This window comes from Copidosoma floridanum, unplaced genomic scaffold (genome assembly GCF_036245765.1).
Source record: "Copidosoma floridanum isolate Cflo_tuat_1 unplaced genomic scaffold, Cflo_Japanese_pri ptg000006l, whole genome shotgun sequence".
NCBI lineage: Eukaryota > Metazoa > Arthropoda > Insecta > Hymenoptera > Encyrtidae > Copidosoma > Copidosoma floridanum.
Window position 1 is genome coordinate 17,639,404 of NW_028321883.1, and position 17,508 is coordinate 17,656,911.

The window sequence follows — 17,508 nt, forward strand, 5'->3', positions numbered from 1 at the left end:
AAAAGAAAAATGAAAGGGTCGCATGTAAATCGGGACCATCAGGTGACGATCGGCATCGGCGAAACCGGTTGTGACCATCGAGAAAAGAGACACACCACACTCGTAAAGCGAGAGAGAGAGCGTGAAAACGAAGGTGCTCGATATACAGATACGAGGGGCATGTACTGGCTAGAAAGTAATAAAACCCTGCACGAAAAGGCGTACACGGTTGAACTAGATTTTTGTCGGTGTACACGCGCTTTCGGGATTATCGGGATGCGGAGAGCACGTGTAATGACGTTTGTGGCAAATTTCGACTAAATTTCTGTGTGAGCCTAAAGAAAATCGGTTCACCGTTTGATCCGTGATTGCAATCCTCACTTTTTTGTCGGAACTCGCCATCGTCAAAATTCTCACGTTCCGAGAGAACCCACGCATAAAAATTCTACGTTACGATGCATCATTGAGATAACAAAGTATCGATTACCGACTCAAAATTTTTTTATTCTTTAGAATTTTTCTTCCATCACATCGCCAAATTAGAAACGATATCTTTATGGATCAGGCCTCCACGGTGTTTTGAATCTGACGACCACACCGAGTTCCGGAGAAAAAGAGAAGAGATCGGTTTCACCGATTCCCGTGTTTTTTAAAGCTTCACTTCGTAACGATTTCGATGCTGCTTTGAGAGCCGATCGTATGTATACTTTCTACGACAAGCAACGCGACAAAAGTAAGTGGGGCCCCCCAAGGACCCTCGTGAATTTAGATTAATGCCTTGCGAGCGTCGTAAAATTTCGGAGATAGGATCTCCGTGCACTGCGTTGGATCAGCAAAAAATCGGCTGTACGTACATAACATGTTTCACGCCAGGATTAAAAAAATTCGCGTGGTTTGTGTTTTGATGTTGTTTTTTTTTCTTTTTTTCTTTTTTTTTTTTTTTTTTTTTTTTTTTCGTTAGCCTGAAATACATCTCGCTGATTAGAACTGAAAATTTTGTGAAAAATGTTACGCAAGCAAGGAACTTTGGAAATGTTTTTCGACGCGTCGATCCCAATAACTCTCTATTGTGCATTTGTTACGTAACGTCATGAATTGCAGTTTATTAATTTCTAGCTTTGAGATTAATTTTTTCAAATCAACATCTGAAAAAACTCCGAGTTGTGACTGTAAATCGTGAATGTTCCCTAAGCTACGTAAGGTATAAACGCATGCGAAGGCACGAGACCAAAAATCGATTTCCTAAGCAACGATTATCTAACAGGGTACTGTCTGATCGAGAAAAAAAACCCTTGATCTCGGAAGTTCATTACCAGAGAATATTATTAGCAGTTGAGTTTCACCCACTGCCCGTATACGAAATTCTTATCCGATCGAAAAATCGGATTCCGATTGACGGAAAGAAGCAAAAAAATCGAGTATCGATGGCTGGGTAAAGGGAGATACCATAATACTTTTTCTTCTCAAATTTATTGGTGGGAGTTCTGTCATTCCAGGGTTTACAACGACAAATTTAATAAAATAAAAAATCCTTAATTTGTAATCAAGGATTAAAACAAAATTTTACTGTAAAGGTTGCAGGGGTGTACAAAACTGGTATACGCACAACAGCCGGTTTGTATCCTTAAAGATGTCTTTGCACCTGGTAATTATTGATCGAAAGGCGTACAAAGACTCGAAAATCTTTGAAAAGGCCGCTAAAAGTACTCGAAAGTCCCGAAATGGCTTTGGACTTTTTATCATCGGTAATTGAAAGTCTTACAGAACACCCAATTGCGACCATAAAAGTCAAGAAAAAGTGCTCTCCAAATAATTAATTACCTCAGACAAAGTATGTATAGGCTGTATCACCTATACCCACCGGCCACTGAGCACCAAAACCACCGGGCTCCATTGACAAATGGCAACTGGATTGCACACTCTCGCGCGTACACACAGCGCGTCAATACACATCGGCGAGGGACTGGCGGAACGAAAGGCAAGCCGTATAATAACCACGTCCATGGCGTGAAAGTGTTACACTGGGTCAACAGTCCCAGGGTGCAGTCGATCGCCCGGGCCGAGGAGTCATCAGGCCCGATTAGTTTCTAATTATCGGGCTCGATCGGCCGCGACGACCTTTCGCCGGCGCGTGGAAGAAAGCTGAATTGGACGGAATCTTCCCGTCCCGTCGACCATTGCCATCTTTTCGCGTGATGTATGTACAACGTGCGAGATTTTCAACGCGATGTGCGCTTTAGTGACACCTGGCTCAGACTAGGCGTTTGTCATCTTCAAGAAAATAGTATGAGGAATCGTTGAAGCGAAGAACGAGGATGGTTGGTACCATTCGATGATCCTTCAAGACGTTCGACGTTGGTTTTATTAAATTTTTTGTACGTCACGATGAGGTTTAAGAGGACACTCTCAGGGGTATCTACGTCTTGGTCAAGAAAAATAAAAGCTTTTCGTCTCGAAAATTGGCACGATTGTTACGTTTACTCGAACTTTCGTGTGATTTGTCATCGTCACGTGTTTCATTTCTCATTCGCAGAGGGGACATAAATGATCTTTCCATCGATTAATCCATACACGTTGACACAATTATTCGCATAAACTAAGACTCGTATATGTACAGGTAAGCGGCACAAAATATCGCACGACGCGCAAGAAAGTGAGCCAAAAGTGAGAGACATGCGCGTATGGTGATGACGATGAGATGCACGCACACGCACCGGATGATTCAGCATGTGCATTTCTAATGAGTAGGTCGCATCTTTTACACTTGGAGGAAACCATTAGATTCCATCGTTACTTATTCCTCACGCTCGCGGTGACGCTTGGCACAAATTCAAGGTAACAAGAAGTAATACGTGAGAGAGCATACAGAAGTGGAAACGTTTCAAGTGACGATAATATGATGCTCCCATTCTTGTAGTCGTGGCGAGATAGACGATCTTCTGTTTTGTTTGATTTATTTTTTTTTCCTAGATCTTATCTACGGTTGGACTGAAGAGCTGGTCAAACGTGAGCTGCTCAGTTTCATGGTGAAGGTCAAGATCGGGGAGCTCGGGGGTCGTTGATTTTATGATTAGAGGTGCTCTCATCGAGATGTACGTGAATCGTCTGTGGCTTGTATTATTTTTCTTGATGTATTTAGAAAAATCGTCCTGTAAAATTTATTTAATAGCAGTGCCCTATTCTATATAAATCATTTTGTAAAATTACCACACGTAAGTAAATAACATTTTATTAAGATCAGCCTTGGTGCGAGTAGGGATATGAAACTGTCTAGTACCGCTATTTGAGATGATAACAAAATTTATATTTTGATCATAAAACAAATCATTTGTAAAATAATATTTTAGTGTTGCATGAATAGAAATATCAAAAGTAAATAACATGTTTCTCCATGCAATAAAGAAAAGTCATACAGTGGATACGAGCCACAACTTTATTTCAACTTTTCAAGGTTTTGTCATTCAAAGTCTTTCAAATACTTATAAAGTCTCTAAAATACTTTAGACGTTTTTTAGAACTTCAAGACTTCAAAGTGCGCAACCCTTCGAATTTTTGTAATATGATTTTACGGAATGTTTGGATGACGAAAGAAAATTGATACAAAGTAATTAATTTTTGTCAATGGACGTCCATTTAACAGTTTTTTGTACAATTGGCTTCTAGAGTATTGTGATGCTTGAATGAATCATGCCTTTATCAATGAATTGTAAGAGATTATATTTACTTGCAACGCCGTTGAACTAAATTTGATTAACGGTAGTTTTCGTCACGAAAGTGCCATCGTCCCTCTGGGGCTATTTTGTGGCCTCAGGGTACTGCGATGCCATTTTTTAGAGTCAGGTGTGCCCTCGGTAGGGAAAACAGTTTTTGGCACGCAAGTGCCATCCATCCGGAGCTACTTTACGGTCCAATTACGCAAAATGGCCCCAGCAGCTAATAGATGGAGTCGATCAAATCGAAATTCCGATAATATGTTCATTATAAATCGATGCTATGCTAAAGGAGGATTTTTTGTGTGCAGAATAACGTATACTCGTTCATCCATCGTTTATTCAATTGTCTATTTTATTATTACAACCGACTGTTAAAGCACAGGTTACGTAAATAAAGAAATTTTTTACTTCATAAATTCTTCATATGAAAAACAATTACAAGCACGCCAATAAGTTGTTCGTAAAAAAAAATTATTGCAAAAAGTATGGATATGTATTTAACGTATGATAAATCATACTATGAACAACGTATTTCAAAGCTGACAGGACAGCTGGTTGTAGGTACATCGTACTATGAGATTCCATAGTCAACGTCGGATGACATATTTTATTGAGTAATTTTTTAAGCACGGTTTCAACAAAACTTCTACGAGTAAGAGCAAAATGGAAGAAAGCGTAGCTCACAACTCAAGATCTTACAGGATGAAAAAAAAAAAAAGAAAAAAATTGATGTCCAACCTCCATCTTGACGCATCCAATAAACAAGCCATTAATCTCATCAACTGCACATGAAATAACGCGTGTATGTACGGTTTGTCGCGCACCTATACCATTATCTCCTCTCTTTCTTTGAAGCACAGCGCGGATGAACTTTACTCTCCATCGGAAAGTTTCGAAAAACCATACAAAACACATCCAACTCTTGGAGAAACGGACCGATGAGCACTACTTTCGATACTCATTAACAACGTCATTCCGATGCATACACCGGGGAAAAAGTGATGATGGAAGAAAGTACACCTATCCACCGACTCTTGTAATATGTACGGCTGTTAAAACCCAGTGACGCGGCAATGAGAGTCGAAATTCTTGTATACCGGTGACTGTTTGCATTTCCGTCAGGTGAACGCGAGCATAATATCATAGAGTCCAAGTTCATCAATACATAGTATAGGTAGGATAGTGGGAATTATCGTGCATTAAACCCCGTCGGTGATGATTATTCGTTTCGATCGGTCAGCCACTTACAGTCAATCGTCCGAATCGGTGCTTCGCGATGCACGTCGGCGTCGATGAACTCCAACGTAGCAGCTGTTGTTCGAGCGTCGCGTCATCGCTTCGGTGGTTGAGAGAATTTTTTTTTTCCTTTCTTTCATTCAAGTTTGTACTCGCGATTTGTGCGTATATGAAGGTATGTTTCGCTCGTTTGCCAAGGAGGCCTTGCAATGGAAGAAAAATCGAACGCTGAGGTAATGTATTTTAATCGTGGGGTTTTCGCAATACCGATGTATTTTACTCTGCTGCAACTTCCGTCTATGTGACTAATGAGTGAATATGACATAGGCACGTGTCATTCAAAAATAAAAATGCATGAATTTTACATTTTTAAATTAAGTTTAATTATTTTGTAACCTTGAGGCGAAAAAAATGTAAATCCAAACTTTAGTAAAGGTTGAAATAATGAACAAACGTCTTATTTAAAGAGAAATTATTAGATAAGACATTAAACGTTGTACATTTCAATAAAATATCTAACGTGCATGACCATTTCTTTCCCAACAAATTTATTTACAGACCACAAGTGAAAGAAACAAAGATTCGTTGGTGTGGCCATAAAAACCAGCTATTCGGTGGTAATCAATCGCAATTCATTTACAATGCAGGATATGGTTACATTAAGTGATATTTGTTTTTTTTTTGTTTTACATTTAAAAGTTTGGAATGCCGAAAAACCACGACAATCGTTACCACGCAATGGCCAAACCACACTGATAGGTATACATTTGCGGTGGTAAATTATTTTTCACCCAAAGTTAAATTAGCATACACAGCCGCGCCAATTGTATACGCCGAATATCGTGGGTAACGCTACACCTTTCTCTCTCTCTTTGTGCAGTTCTCTGGCCGCGAGAGAGTTGCGTAACCCTTTCTTTTTTTTTTTTTTCTTCATCCGACCAAACGCAAATGATAAGCGTATGAGGCTCTTTTACCGTCAAGCTTGAATCAGATGGCGCCAGGGCACGTCGCGGCTGTCATGGCCGTCTCACTCACACAACATTACTTTTCAGCATTGTATGTACATAGGAAATTAAAGTGTAGTGGTAAAGCGCAATATTTGAAATTTTGAAATGAATAAGGAAGACAAGAAAGAATATTATGGGAGCTTAAAAGTTTCAGAATTGAAAAAGCTTTTAAAAGGGAAAGGAGCAAGAGTCAGTGAAAGAAAAGCAGAACTCGTGGACAGGTAAGCCATGACTTGGGAGCGGCAAAAATGTTGGTCTCATAATTGCTTCGAGCCACTTATTTTTTTTTATCACACTATCAGAAGGAAATTTAAATTTCACTTTTTTATCGCAGGATATTACACTGCACTTCATTTTTCCTACTATCTTTAAACGTAAATGCAAACAAAAATTGTCTGCAAACAACAGCAATCATTTACAAAGGTTATGTCTTCTGCTTTGCTCATTACACAGATAGGCTCACGAACACAATACACAACTGTAAATTTGACGGTGTGTAAGTATGACAGCCGCGACGTGCCCTGGCGCCATCTGATTCAAGCTTGACGGTAAAAGAGCCTCATATGCGTTATAGCTTTCAAAGAGTATATCCTTGCAGGAGGTCGGATAGTCTTACAAATGTGCATACGTTTTTCCCACAGATACGCCTAATTTTACTGAAACGAGTCTAGACAAATACAGCGTAGGTATAGGGACTTGAATTTAAATAAATTCGACACGCCACTCGTGATTACTTGAGCTCCTCGCTCTCTCTCTCTTATAAAAAAAAAAAAAAAAAAAAAAAAAAAAAAAAAAAAAAAAAAAAAAAACAAAAAAAAAAACAAAAAAAAAAAAAAACAAAAAAAAAAAAAAACAAAAAAAAAAACAAACTGTTTAGCATGTAACTTAAATAAAAGGATCAACGAACCGAAACGGTCTGTTGGGCAGAAAAGGCTATCATCTTCGCCGCTATCTACGACCGTCGGGGTAGGGACCAATCAATTAGAGACAATGACTCACGTGACATGCGACCGAACCATATGCCCTCCAATTAGACTGATCTAATTCTGGGACGAAAAAAAATAAAATAAAAAAATTTGAAAAAAAGAAAAACAGCCAATAGCCGCTCTCAACGGTACACGCGAGCTGAAAAAGAAAGAAAAAAATCGGGAGCACACGATTCCCCCGTGGGGATACACACAGAGGGGGCCCGAGTAAAAGGGAAACGAGATATATCGGGAGAGCGAGCAAACTTTCTTTCTTTCCTTCGCTCTTGCAAATCAAGCATACATATATACTTACTCTCTCTCTCTCTCTCTTGTGGGCACACGTTGCATTGGAAAGGGCAGCCGCCCGCCCATTACACCTCCGGTAGTTTCACTTTTCGAGAGAGCCCGAGGAGTTACGTATCAGCGTGTGTGTGTATGCACTTCTGTTTCGCGCTGATAAGCACAGGGAAGAGATCCCGTGGATTTCGCCAACAAAGTACATATATGTATATGTATGCACCTTTGATCTCGCGAGGCGAGGTGGGTTTCGCAGGACTACCTGTGTATAAGGACTCTCGAGTCGTAGTTCCTGGCTTTCGAGCCTGGCCTCTCGAGACATGTTAATGAATTTGTGGGAGCCAGCTGGTTTGCTTACACATTTTTTTTTTCGTTTTCTTTTTTTTTTTTTTTTTTTTTTGTCAATGCTCCAACTACTCCGAGGTGAAAATAAGTGCTTGAGTAGCTCAGAAAGTGTTATGGAGATTCAGTTGTCTCTTACCACAAAAATCATCCGAAAGCTCTTGATTTGCAATTCAACCAATCATCATTTGTTTGAAAAACGTCCCACATTATCCAATGACTTTCATAAATTGTAGAAGTAAATGGCCTAATTTTAAGTTCATAGGAGGTACAGTTGGACGATACGTCACTTCTGAGATTTAACTGTCAGATTCAAGTGAGAAGTAGCAGAGTAACGTATGGTTTTGAGGCGTAACTTTTATAAAATTACACAAGAAAAGCGGTATCACACAAGATTTCAGCACTAATCATTGGTACGTCTTTGCTTCGACTTCGTCTCGTATTTCACCCTCGTTGTAGCAAATCAAAGAGATCGACGCATTGGAGTACATACGCAACCACTCGATTGATATACACATGCCAAACAACGCGGCTTATCAAAGCAGACGGTGTAATTCAATTCCTGTCTGCATTGTGTCGTTACGACAGGGTATACGTTGTAATGAGACTGACGGTGCAACGCATACGTATAATAAGGTGCGCTTTTTCTACTGTAGTAACCCTGTATAATACCTACATGTAGTGTTGGACGAGCTCGCTAATGGTTAATACACGTATTGATAATACTTAACGATTTTAATTTACAGTTCCTATACATGGAAAGGGGAATCACATGGTGTACACCTTGAAGTAAACATTTGATTTGCGCAACTCATCGGGAGCCAGTCACGTGCGAAAAGTCAGCGAGAAAGGAAAGAAAAGAAATCGGAAGCTCATTATATGCGCGATATGGGTGGGTGTTGCGCAACACAAGCGCATTCCTTTCGCTCACCTATCCCCACGAGTATCGTTCGTTCATCAAGATATTGCATATATATATATACGTGTTTTAAAAACGCTAGCCCGTCGAGCGTATATTGTGGTTATACCAAAAAAAAAAGTTTCTCCCTCTCGACGCCGGTGCTACGTATAGGTTCTATCTTTTGTGCATCACTTTGGGGAGAAAAAATAACCAGGCTGCATCTTTCTTACTCCCCAGCCCTTCAAGAGGTCGCGCTTTGTCAAAAAAAAGGGGGGTCCGGATGAACAATGCGATATTATATCTCCAGCACCGCCACAACCAAAGGGAGTCCCCATGGAGGGTGCACCTCTTCATCCCCCTTTCTGATGTACGTGTACTCGAATCTCGAAGAGCTGGTGCACGCACAGGAGAACAGTATTTGTGGTGCAAAGTGGAGAGAGACAGATGGATTAGGTAAGGTATGGAGCTTGCAAACTGGAGCTGAACGATGAGAAGATTCGAGAAAGGCGATTGATGGATATCTTATGTGTATGTGGATGATTAATTTGCGTATACGCTCGAGTGTATATTATAACGTGTGGGAAGATTCGTCGAGTCTTTCGGAGGTGAAACCCACGCTGGGCGCGTTGATGGATTTCTGGTTTGGAGAGGTGAGCCGCTCTGACGATCCATTGTTTATTCGTTGTCTGCGGTGGATGATTCGGAGGAGAAAGACTTCGGGAGGATCACTCGTGCGAACGGGATTGGGTCTAGTTCGATGAGGTGGTTTTTGTTCGGAGTTGAATAATCACGCGGTGCGTGATGCAACGTATCGTTTGGGCTTGTGACGCATCAAAAACGGGAATATTCTCAATTCACCTCTGGTATTTTGCTTTATAGTTTGGTTTTTTTCAATCATAACGAGATTGAACACAATACTTTGACGGATTGCGGCCACATTCATCTAATGTTAACAGGGAAAGTGAAGAAAATCTAAAGTTACGAGAAAAAATTGATAGTTACACTTTTAAAACACTCATCCTACTGCTCTTATTTCCTTCGTTAATTGAATAATTACTTCTACTCCTTAATATTTAATTGAAGGTACTCATTCGTCATTTTTTTCTTATTTTTATTAAAGCTTGACGAACACTAATCACCACCAGGATTAAAAAAAAAAAATAGTCGAACTACAACTGAAAGTACCCTTATGAACTATGAAGACATAAACTTGGTTATTTAGTGTCCAAAACGTTGTATTGGGAGTCGGTCTTCTACCAGAAAAATTAAACCCTCTGAGGATCTTGCACATGTAAAAAACAATGTGCAATAGATCCTTCAGTCATTTAGTTTGGATCAGAGATGAGAAAATTTACGTTTATTTTATTGTTTACGTCCAGTCTTTGATTTGTCTCTGCCTGTATACAGGTCATTCACTTTTATTGTGGAATTTGATACTTGCAATGACCTTCATGATTGATTGTTACAGCTGACTTGTTGACTCCATAATCTTATACTTACGTGTAATTTATAATTCATCCCGTACATACGTGACCGTTTACTTATTACTTATCATCTTGTGATTTTGAGGGATGCAGATCAAATTATGAGTGGAAAAGATGTCTACCAAAACAATCAAAATACCTTAAAGTCTTCCTTTTATAAGCTTCATAATCTATGTAACATAAATAGAAATCATAATTATACACTCGAGTATGGAATTACAAGTCAACTAGACCTGTATTTACTCAGCTCCATAGGCTTGGCACCTATAGCCATTCCTTCATCAACTCTTGAGAATAGTATTATTTGTAAGGACAGCAAGTGTTCACTTGTGTCAAATGTTTTAACTTCATGGTACTTATATTCTTTCCCAGTATTGTACAAATTATGCTGTAAACATTACTCTAAGGTATTTCTTTAACACGCGAGAGCCCATCGAATTTTCGAAACAATTTCATCCACGTTGAAACCACACCACAACCCATCATGTATTATTAGATTGACTCAAACACCTTGGAAATAGTCTCCTCTTAATATGTACACGCATAAACAATCCCATTGTGCACCACACTTGCAGCCCATTCTAAGCAACATCCAAGCAAACGTCAGGTGGTCCATTTCAATTAAAACTCGACGATACAACGTGTGAAAGGAAAACGATGATTCTGTTCGCATTTCTAGCAATACTATCGCTTCCATAGCCTACTATACCAGCACTGCCAACGCATCTTACGAAAGTAAGGTAATCAAGTTTGCGAGTATCGATTGATTCTTCCCAATGGCCTTACGGAGTGCCCGTTTACACAATGAAAGGCGAAAAGTCTTTGTTTCACTATTATTCAAACGTATGTACTTATGTATTGTAGGTATAGAAGTAAAGGAAGAATTGGGCTGATGCTCACGTGGTTGGGTACCTACGTGTTTCAATTCAAAAGAATCACAAGCTACCACCACCACCAGAGACAGTGTTTGATAATTCATTAAATTGATCGAAAAGGATAGAGATGTTCAGTTGGATCTCCATGGAACGTTAGAGACGTACCGGTTAGTTGGATGGACGTACAATTGGATATCGATCGAGACGAGGAGGGAAGTAAGGGTTGGCGTTGCATATGCATATTTTGCAAGAACCGAAGCGCATTGTTCCGTCAATTAATTAGAAAATCATTGAAACGCATCGTTATGAAACCGTAGCTGTTTCGCGCACGTGCCAACGTAACTGGTGGAAATTTACGTCGTAACATATAGCGTTCGATCCTTTTAACAACGTCCGTGCGTGTGTACTTGTACACATTCGTGTGGTGCAAATAATTATCGTCGCTCCATTTATCAAGTTAACGCCTCCCCGAGTCTTATCAAAACAATTTTCCGAATCGGGCATTCGCAATGTTATCCTGCGACATACGGTAGCCAGCAATCTACGGTAATCGTAATTATGCGAGCCCAACGAGCGTATATATAGCTCGATAGGCTGAGCTCACGCGCGCGCATTAAAAAGAATTAACGAACTTACAGTTTGTGCGGTACATAATGTATCGAAACAATCTTATCCAATTTTCTTGCTTTTCACCTGAAAATACAACTACTCCCTTTGGGTCTTGACGGCGGCAAGCGCTTCGTTATAATGGAGCGGTTTTGCATATGCGTTTACACAAGAGAGCCATCATAATGGGGCGCTCCGAACACAATGCAAGCCCGTTATTACGTGCGCGATTTCCTTCTGGAATAATATCGGTTTAACGACCCGCGGGAGCCCGATTTTTCTTCATTGCGCAATATCGCGTTGCTACACAGTGCGCGCGTATATATGGGCTCAGCGACGCGCGAATTTTTCCTTCTTTCGCGGGTGTATTTTCCATGCTTCGCGCTTCGTGGATTTTCCGCTGGCGAGCGTGACGTGACATCGCCTTTGCCTCGCTGATTTCCCATTTTATTTACTTTGGATGCGCGTGTGTTTTTGTAGATGCGTCTCGCGTTTGCTTTACCCTTACCGATCTCTCATGAGTAAATTGTTTTGTAATTTTTGGTAAAAACAGAGCAGAGAGAGCTTGTGGTTGTTTTCTTTTTCAGGAGGTCACAGGAAATTTTTTCCCATTAATCGTGAACCGAATAGTAAACTTAAACTTTGGCATTGTCATTGGCCAGTTTCGGTACATAACAAGATTTTCTAGTTGTATAGAGATACCTTTTCATGGAATTTCTACAATTCCCTGAATGTTGTCCCATTGGGGACAAATTAATTTAAGGTTGCCAGTGTCCCAAGTTGTGCCAATTTCGACCAATGAGGCTTTACCAAACTTGACATTTTAAAGTTATTTCTTTGGCATACCATTTGGTAAAGTCAAGTTTGCGATGACAATTTTAATATAAGTGATGATTTTACATGCGACGTAATCAATAATAATAATAGTTTAGTTGGTTGAATCGATGTCGAGTAATGGTTACAATGTCACTGTTCGTGCGAATTTTGTATTCTGATGAGAGACATTTTTGAAAATACAATTCCATCATTATCTGGTGTAAATGTACGTTGACCACAAAACATAAATATGTACTTAACACTTGGTACAATGAAAAACACTTCCTTGTTGAGAAAGTGTTTCATATTCAATGGGCATTACTTGCTCGAACTTCAAGACTTTACCCAACAAACAGATGGAAAATTCCAAATTTGGCCCACTTTGACACAGCTTGAGCAACAACAACCTTGTTTTTAAGGTTGTCTAAAGTTGGATTATTTTCACCCAGACTAGCTCTAGTAACAACAAACGAAATCATAAATTACACGTCTGCGTGCAATGGAATGAAAAAAATGATATCTCTGATTCACGTCGCTCCAACATCCTTCGTTCAACGTATCGAAATTCTACATCTATGAAAAAAAAAAAAAAAAAACAATGTCCCCTGACTAATTGAAACGTTTCCTCTACACATTAATCATCCGGCTTCGTGCTTGAGAGCGCCTTAACATGTTTCCACCTGACTTTTCCGAATTAATCACAGTCTGTCGCTCCCAAATAAAAACCAACGGCCCCGCGGTCTAGTTTCCCAACGAGTTTACGACAGATGAAAAAAAAAAGGTACCAACTCTGTTGCTCGGCTCCTCGGTCAAAAACAACAACAACCCTTTCCTCGCGAAACTTGCTTTCGTTGCTTATCGCGTCCAATTATAAAATTGGGAGTCCGCGCTCCATGCCGATAGACAGCGCTCAACTTTTTTAATAGCCCGCATGAACATTCTTGCTCCCGCGAGAAATAAAAGATAGTACGGAGCTTGGGGCCAACGGACCAATGAAACGGGGACATACTCGTGATTTGCGACCCAATAAAATTGTCGTTCGGCTTTCGGGTATTACGTGAGCCACATACTACTGTGTGCGTCTCTTCCCTTTCGTCCTTTTTTTCGGATTTTTGGTGAGTTATAAAACTGTCGCGTCGCTTTTACGTTTTCTGGATTCAACAGTATCGTCGGTTCATGCCTCCTGGAACTGATCCTCAAACAGCAGATCAGACTGCGAATTTTGCTAAACGCGTTTGACCGTGTCTCCGAAAGGAAGAAAAAAAAAACAACCCTTGCTTCGATTCTTATCGATAGCGAATACTTTGGACCGATTGAAACCGGAAAAAGTCACCGCGGCAGTGGACGATAATTATACTTTTTCGATAAGATTGATCAATAATTTGCACGTGACCACCTGGAGTTTATAGTTTGCCCGCACAAAGGCCTTGCTCCCCCAATTTTGCAAAAAGACTCGTATTCAAATCTGGCATTATCGCTAAGACATAGGGTTTTGCAACTCGATCTAAGCGTTTTTGAATAGTAATTTTCTTTTTCGACCCGCCGTAAACTGATTTTTTGATTGTCACGGATAAGCACGCGAAAGGATTTTCGTTTGAATTTCGCTCTCTAAGGTGGTTTCCTCTGAGGTGAGACAAAAACTTGAGCAACGTTTAACTTGCAGATACTTATGCAAAAAATTAATATTTAAATACCACACAGAAGTTGAAGTGAATTTTTTGTATGCAAATTCTTTCATTCGCTTGGAAAAAATTTCAAACACAAAATTACTATTTTCACTATCTTAATTCTGCACAAATGTTTGAAACTTCTTTGTCCTTGCGTTTTTCGAATGGGTTTCAAGAGTTAATACGCCAAGTTTCAAGTCTGAATACGCAACAAAATATAAGTATGTCATAAGCTGTTTAGTCGAATGGTATCCTAGCAAGTGTAAGCCGACAAAAAATGCGTATACAAAACTAATGTAAATTTAATAGCTCACATTGGTGTTAACATCTGAGTTTATGAATAGGCGATTGGGATTAATTATTTTAAAAAATTTTACCATCCAAGTGTAAGAAGAAATTGAAAAATGATGCAAGTGATTTTCCATATGTGTACAATCATCAAAAATCTCAAAAATTCAAGCTTATCTCAGGGACATAACGTGTAAGCCGTTTTTCAATAACCTTTAATCAATTTATACGTCGAAGGAACCACCTCAACCAACGTAAGTTTTTTTTTTTTTCAGATATAAAAATTCGTAAAACGTATCCTTGCTATCCTTCCAAGAGCATTTATTACAATTTGTCTAATCGATGTTATTACTAGTGTGATCCTATCTCCAGGATAATCTCGGATAAGACGAATTCCAGGGAAAGCTCGAAACAGACACAGCGAATAAATTAAAATCAACTCCCAATCTAAACTGCACGCAGTATAATCTCCACGCACCATTATCATTTCTACCCACTCGTGTTATATTTCACGTAATCGAGCCAGACGCAATATCTCTGGAAAAAAGGTGTTAAAAATAAAATTAAAAAAAAACAAAAAAAAAAAAAAAAACACCCCACCATACTCAACATTTTGCGCTTTCATTTGTCTCTCGTATGAGCGCAGCAACGATCTATTGGCCATTGTAACTCGTATGTACGAGGAAACGCAGCTGATAATGACTGGCTCGAGTAGCCATAGCCCCAAACACACTTGGAATCACACATAAATTACCAACACGTGTGTTTAGCGGCAGCTGCGGAGGACAAAAAGAAAAAAAGGAGCTAAAATCGCGTGAGCGCGACACGCGACTCCTGCATATGTGTAAATATGTATATAGGCCACTCCACAGGCACGCGAACTCCTTTTTCTTCGAGCTGGTGTACGAGTGTGGGTTTTGAACGTGTGAGTACGATACGATATACACATTATTTCGCACACGCACACACGGGTAATTTCAAGCTCGCAATGCGTAAAGAGCAACGACTAGCTTCTACGCAAGCGTAACTCGGTTAATGACCGTAGCAGGTGCAGGTATGGAAAAGAAGACGGTGGACGGACGAGGAGGACCTTTTTTTTTTATCTTATCGTATTAGAACGAGCCTGTGTGCGCGCGTGTGCCAGCCAATGTCAACGTGGACTGTTGTTTCGTGAGGCGTCTCTTTCTCTTTGGTTTTTCTACTTGTGGTGAACAAGAAGACTCTCTTTTCCTGTGCTTGTCGAGATCGTGTGTTTTTGAAGAAAAAGTACGTACCAACTATAGTGGCCATGTTTTTGGACTTTTCTTTATCCATAAGTCAACACTTACCTGAAACAGAAAAATTGAAAAAAATCGTAAGGACGACATTCATACAATATATTTGTTATATGTATCGAAAAATTTGTATTCTTCAATTCAAGGGTTTCGAAAGGGATACATTTTTGGAGCTGATTTCTGCCTTTCGTCGACTGAAGCATTTTCTAATAAAATTCATCACGATTGGTTGGTAAACTACTTGCAACTAACTGCTGCAGGTACAAAAAAAAATTGATTTCTCGAAAAATTCATCGGAAATTCTTATCACCTCGAAAAATTTGCATACTTACGAAACAACTTGTAAAAGTTGCAACACAACTCTGTACACCGCACAAATTCCAAAAGTGCCTTGGTTATTTTTTAATTTTTTTTATTTTAGAAAATGCTAAACGATAAAACATGAACGTTCCTAAGTGACCAGGAAGACCTGCTGAGTACAGATCGCTTATGCAAAGTAAGCATCCGGTGATGGCTACCAAGAAAAAAAAAAAAAAAAAAACGAGTAAGTATTGCTTTTTCGATCCAACAGGACGATAGGTATTGAAAGATTTTTTTCTTCTTCCATCTCACTAATGATACATCACGATCACAGTATTTTCTAATTATTCATTTACCCCATCCTCTTGCATTATATATTATTTACACAGTCAATAGTTTTCAAAATTTTTAACAGCAAGTACCACATTATCTACATTTGAGTTGGTAAACGACCTTCAACATAAAAATCTTAAGCCTCACTATTTCCATTTCTATGATGTACTGGTATGAATTTCAATAAAAAGTGTAAAAAGCATTCGCAATAAAGATTCGATATGTAGATATGAGCACAATGCGTGAAAACTCGATATCCCACATCCCACTCTTATGATACTAAATCCAACGATCCCCCATTTGACATTGGTAGCAAGTCAATTAGTGACCCCTGACTATGACAATGGCCAATTCTCCTGAAAAGAAGACAAAAGCTCCTCATGGTGACGGAAAGACGCAGAACAGCGTGGCGTTCGATATTATATGTGCGTGAAAAAAAAAAAAATGCAACGAGAAAGGAAAAGATGAGCGTCCGGTTTTTCAACGACTACGTCAGAAAGAGAACCCAAAGGGGTGGTCTTGCATCCAGTATACCTACGCGGGCTACGGGAAAGTAACTCACGCGTACAACTCGATCGCAGCGTGGAAGAACCTGAACTGATGAGTCTATTGACTTTGCAACGAGGAGTATCCATGCAATTTTAAACGCGGCAAAAGAACGAAGCAGATTTCGCGAGAGTGGGAGACGATCTTGTGATATTTTTTGCGAGGAATTTCGATGACATTTTTATTTTTTAATTTTTTTTTTTTTCATACGTGTCTAAAGCTGCAGAACGAGGTTTGTAAATAAGACGTTGGTGCAGCGATAAAAAATGGTGCTTATCTTTCGAGTGTTCCGGGAAATTTTTGCGGCGAAGAACGAGTTGAATGTACGAGCAAGAAGCGCGCGGTGATTTCGTACAGAGACGTGTTTTGTTTGATTTGCTGCGTTTCCTGAAATGAAATGACAGTCGATTGATGAATCGATGCGCCTCAAATTGTGGGACTGTGTGCACGTTTTGTTCATTTTTTCAAAGAGATTCGCCCATTACTAGTTATTTAATCATCATTACGCGAAGAAATTCAAGATCCAAGAAAGATACCTTTCGAGACACGTTTACAGCACCGTTTCGAAGATAAATGAGCTCGGAATAATTTAAAGATCTCATTGGGATCGTAATTTGTCAACGAAGAAGAAAAAAAAAGGTTCTAGAAAATACAAAATTTAGACTTAAATTTCTTTTTTTCAGATCATAGTCAACACTGGACATAGAAATTTGTATGTAGGACGTTTAACTCGTTACAACATGTTTTAAAGATCACAACTGATTGGAGAAAGAAATTTTATCTCAGTGTGATTCTGGGATCATTTCAAGATTCTTATTTGTGATTTTCAATTTAACTGAACAATAAATGTTTCAGTGAAATTTTCTTCAATCACAT

General features: G+C 39.4%; 1 protein-coding gene across 1 annotated transcript in view; it reads right to left on the bottom strand.

Moving 5' to 3' along the window:
- Window positions 1–17,508, bottom strand: part of DAAM (disheveled-associated activator of morphogenesis-like protein) — a 44,619-nt gene that overhangs the window by 23,658 nt on the left and 3,453 nt on the right. The window lies entirely within an intron of this gene.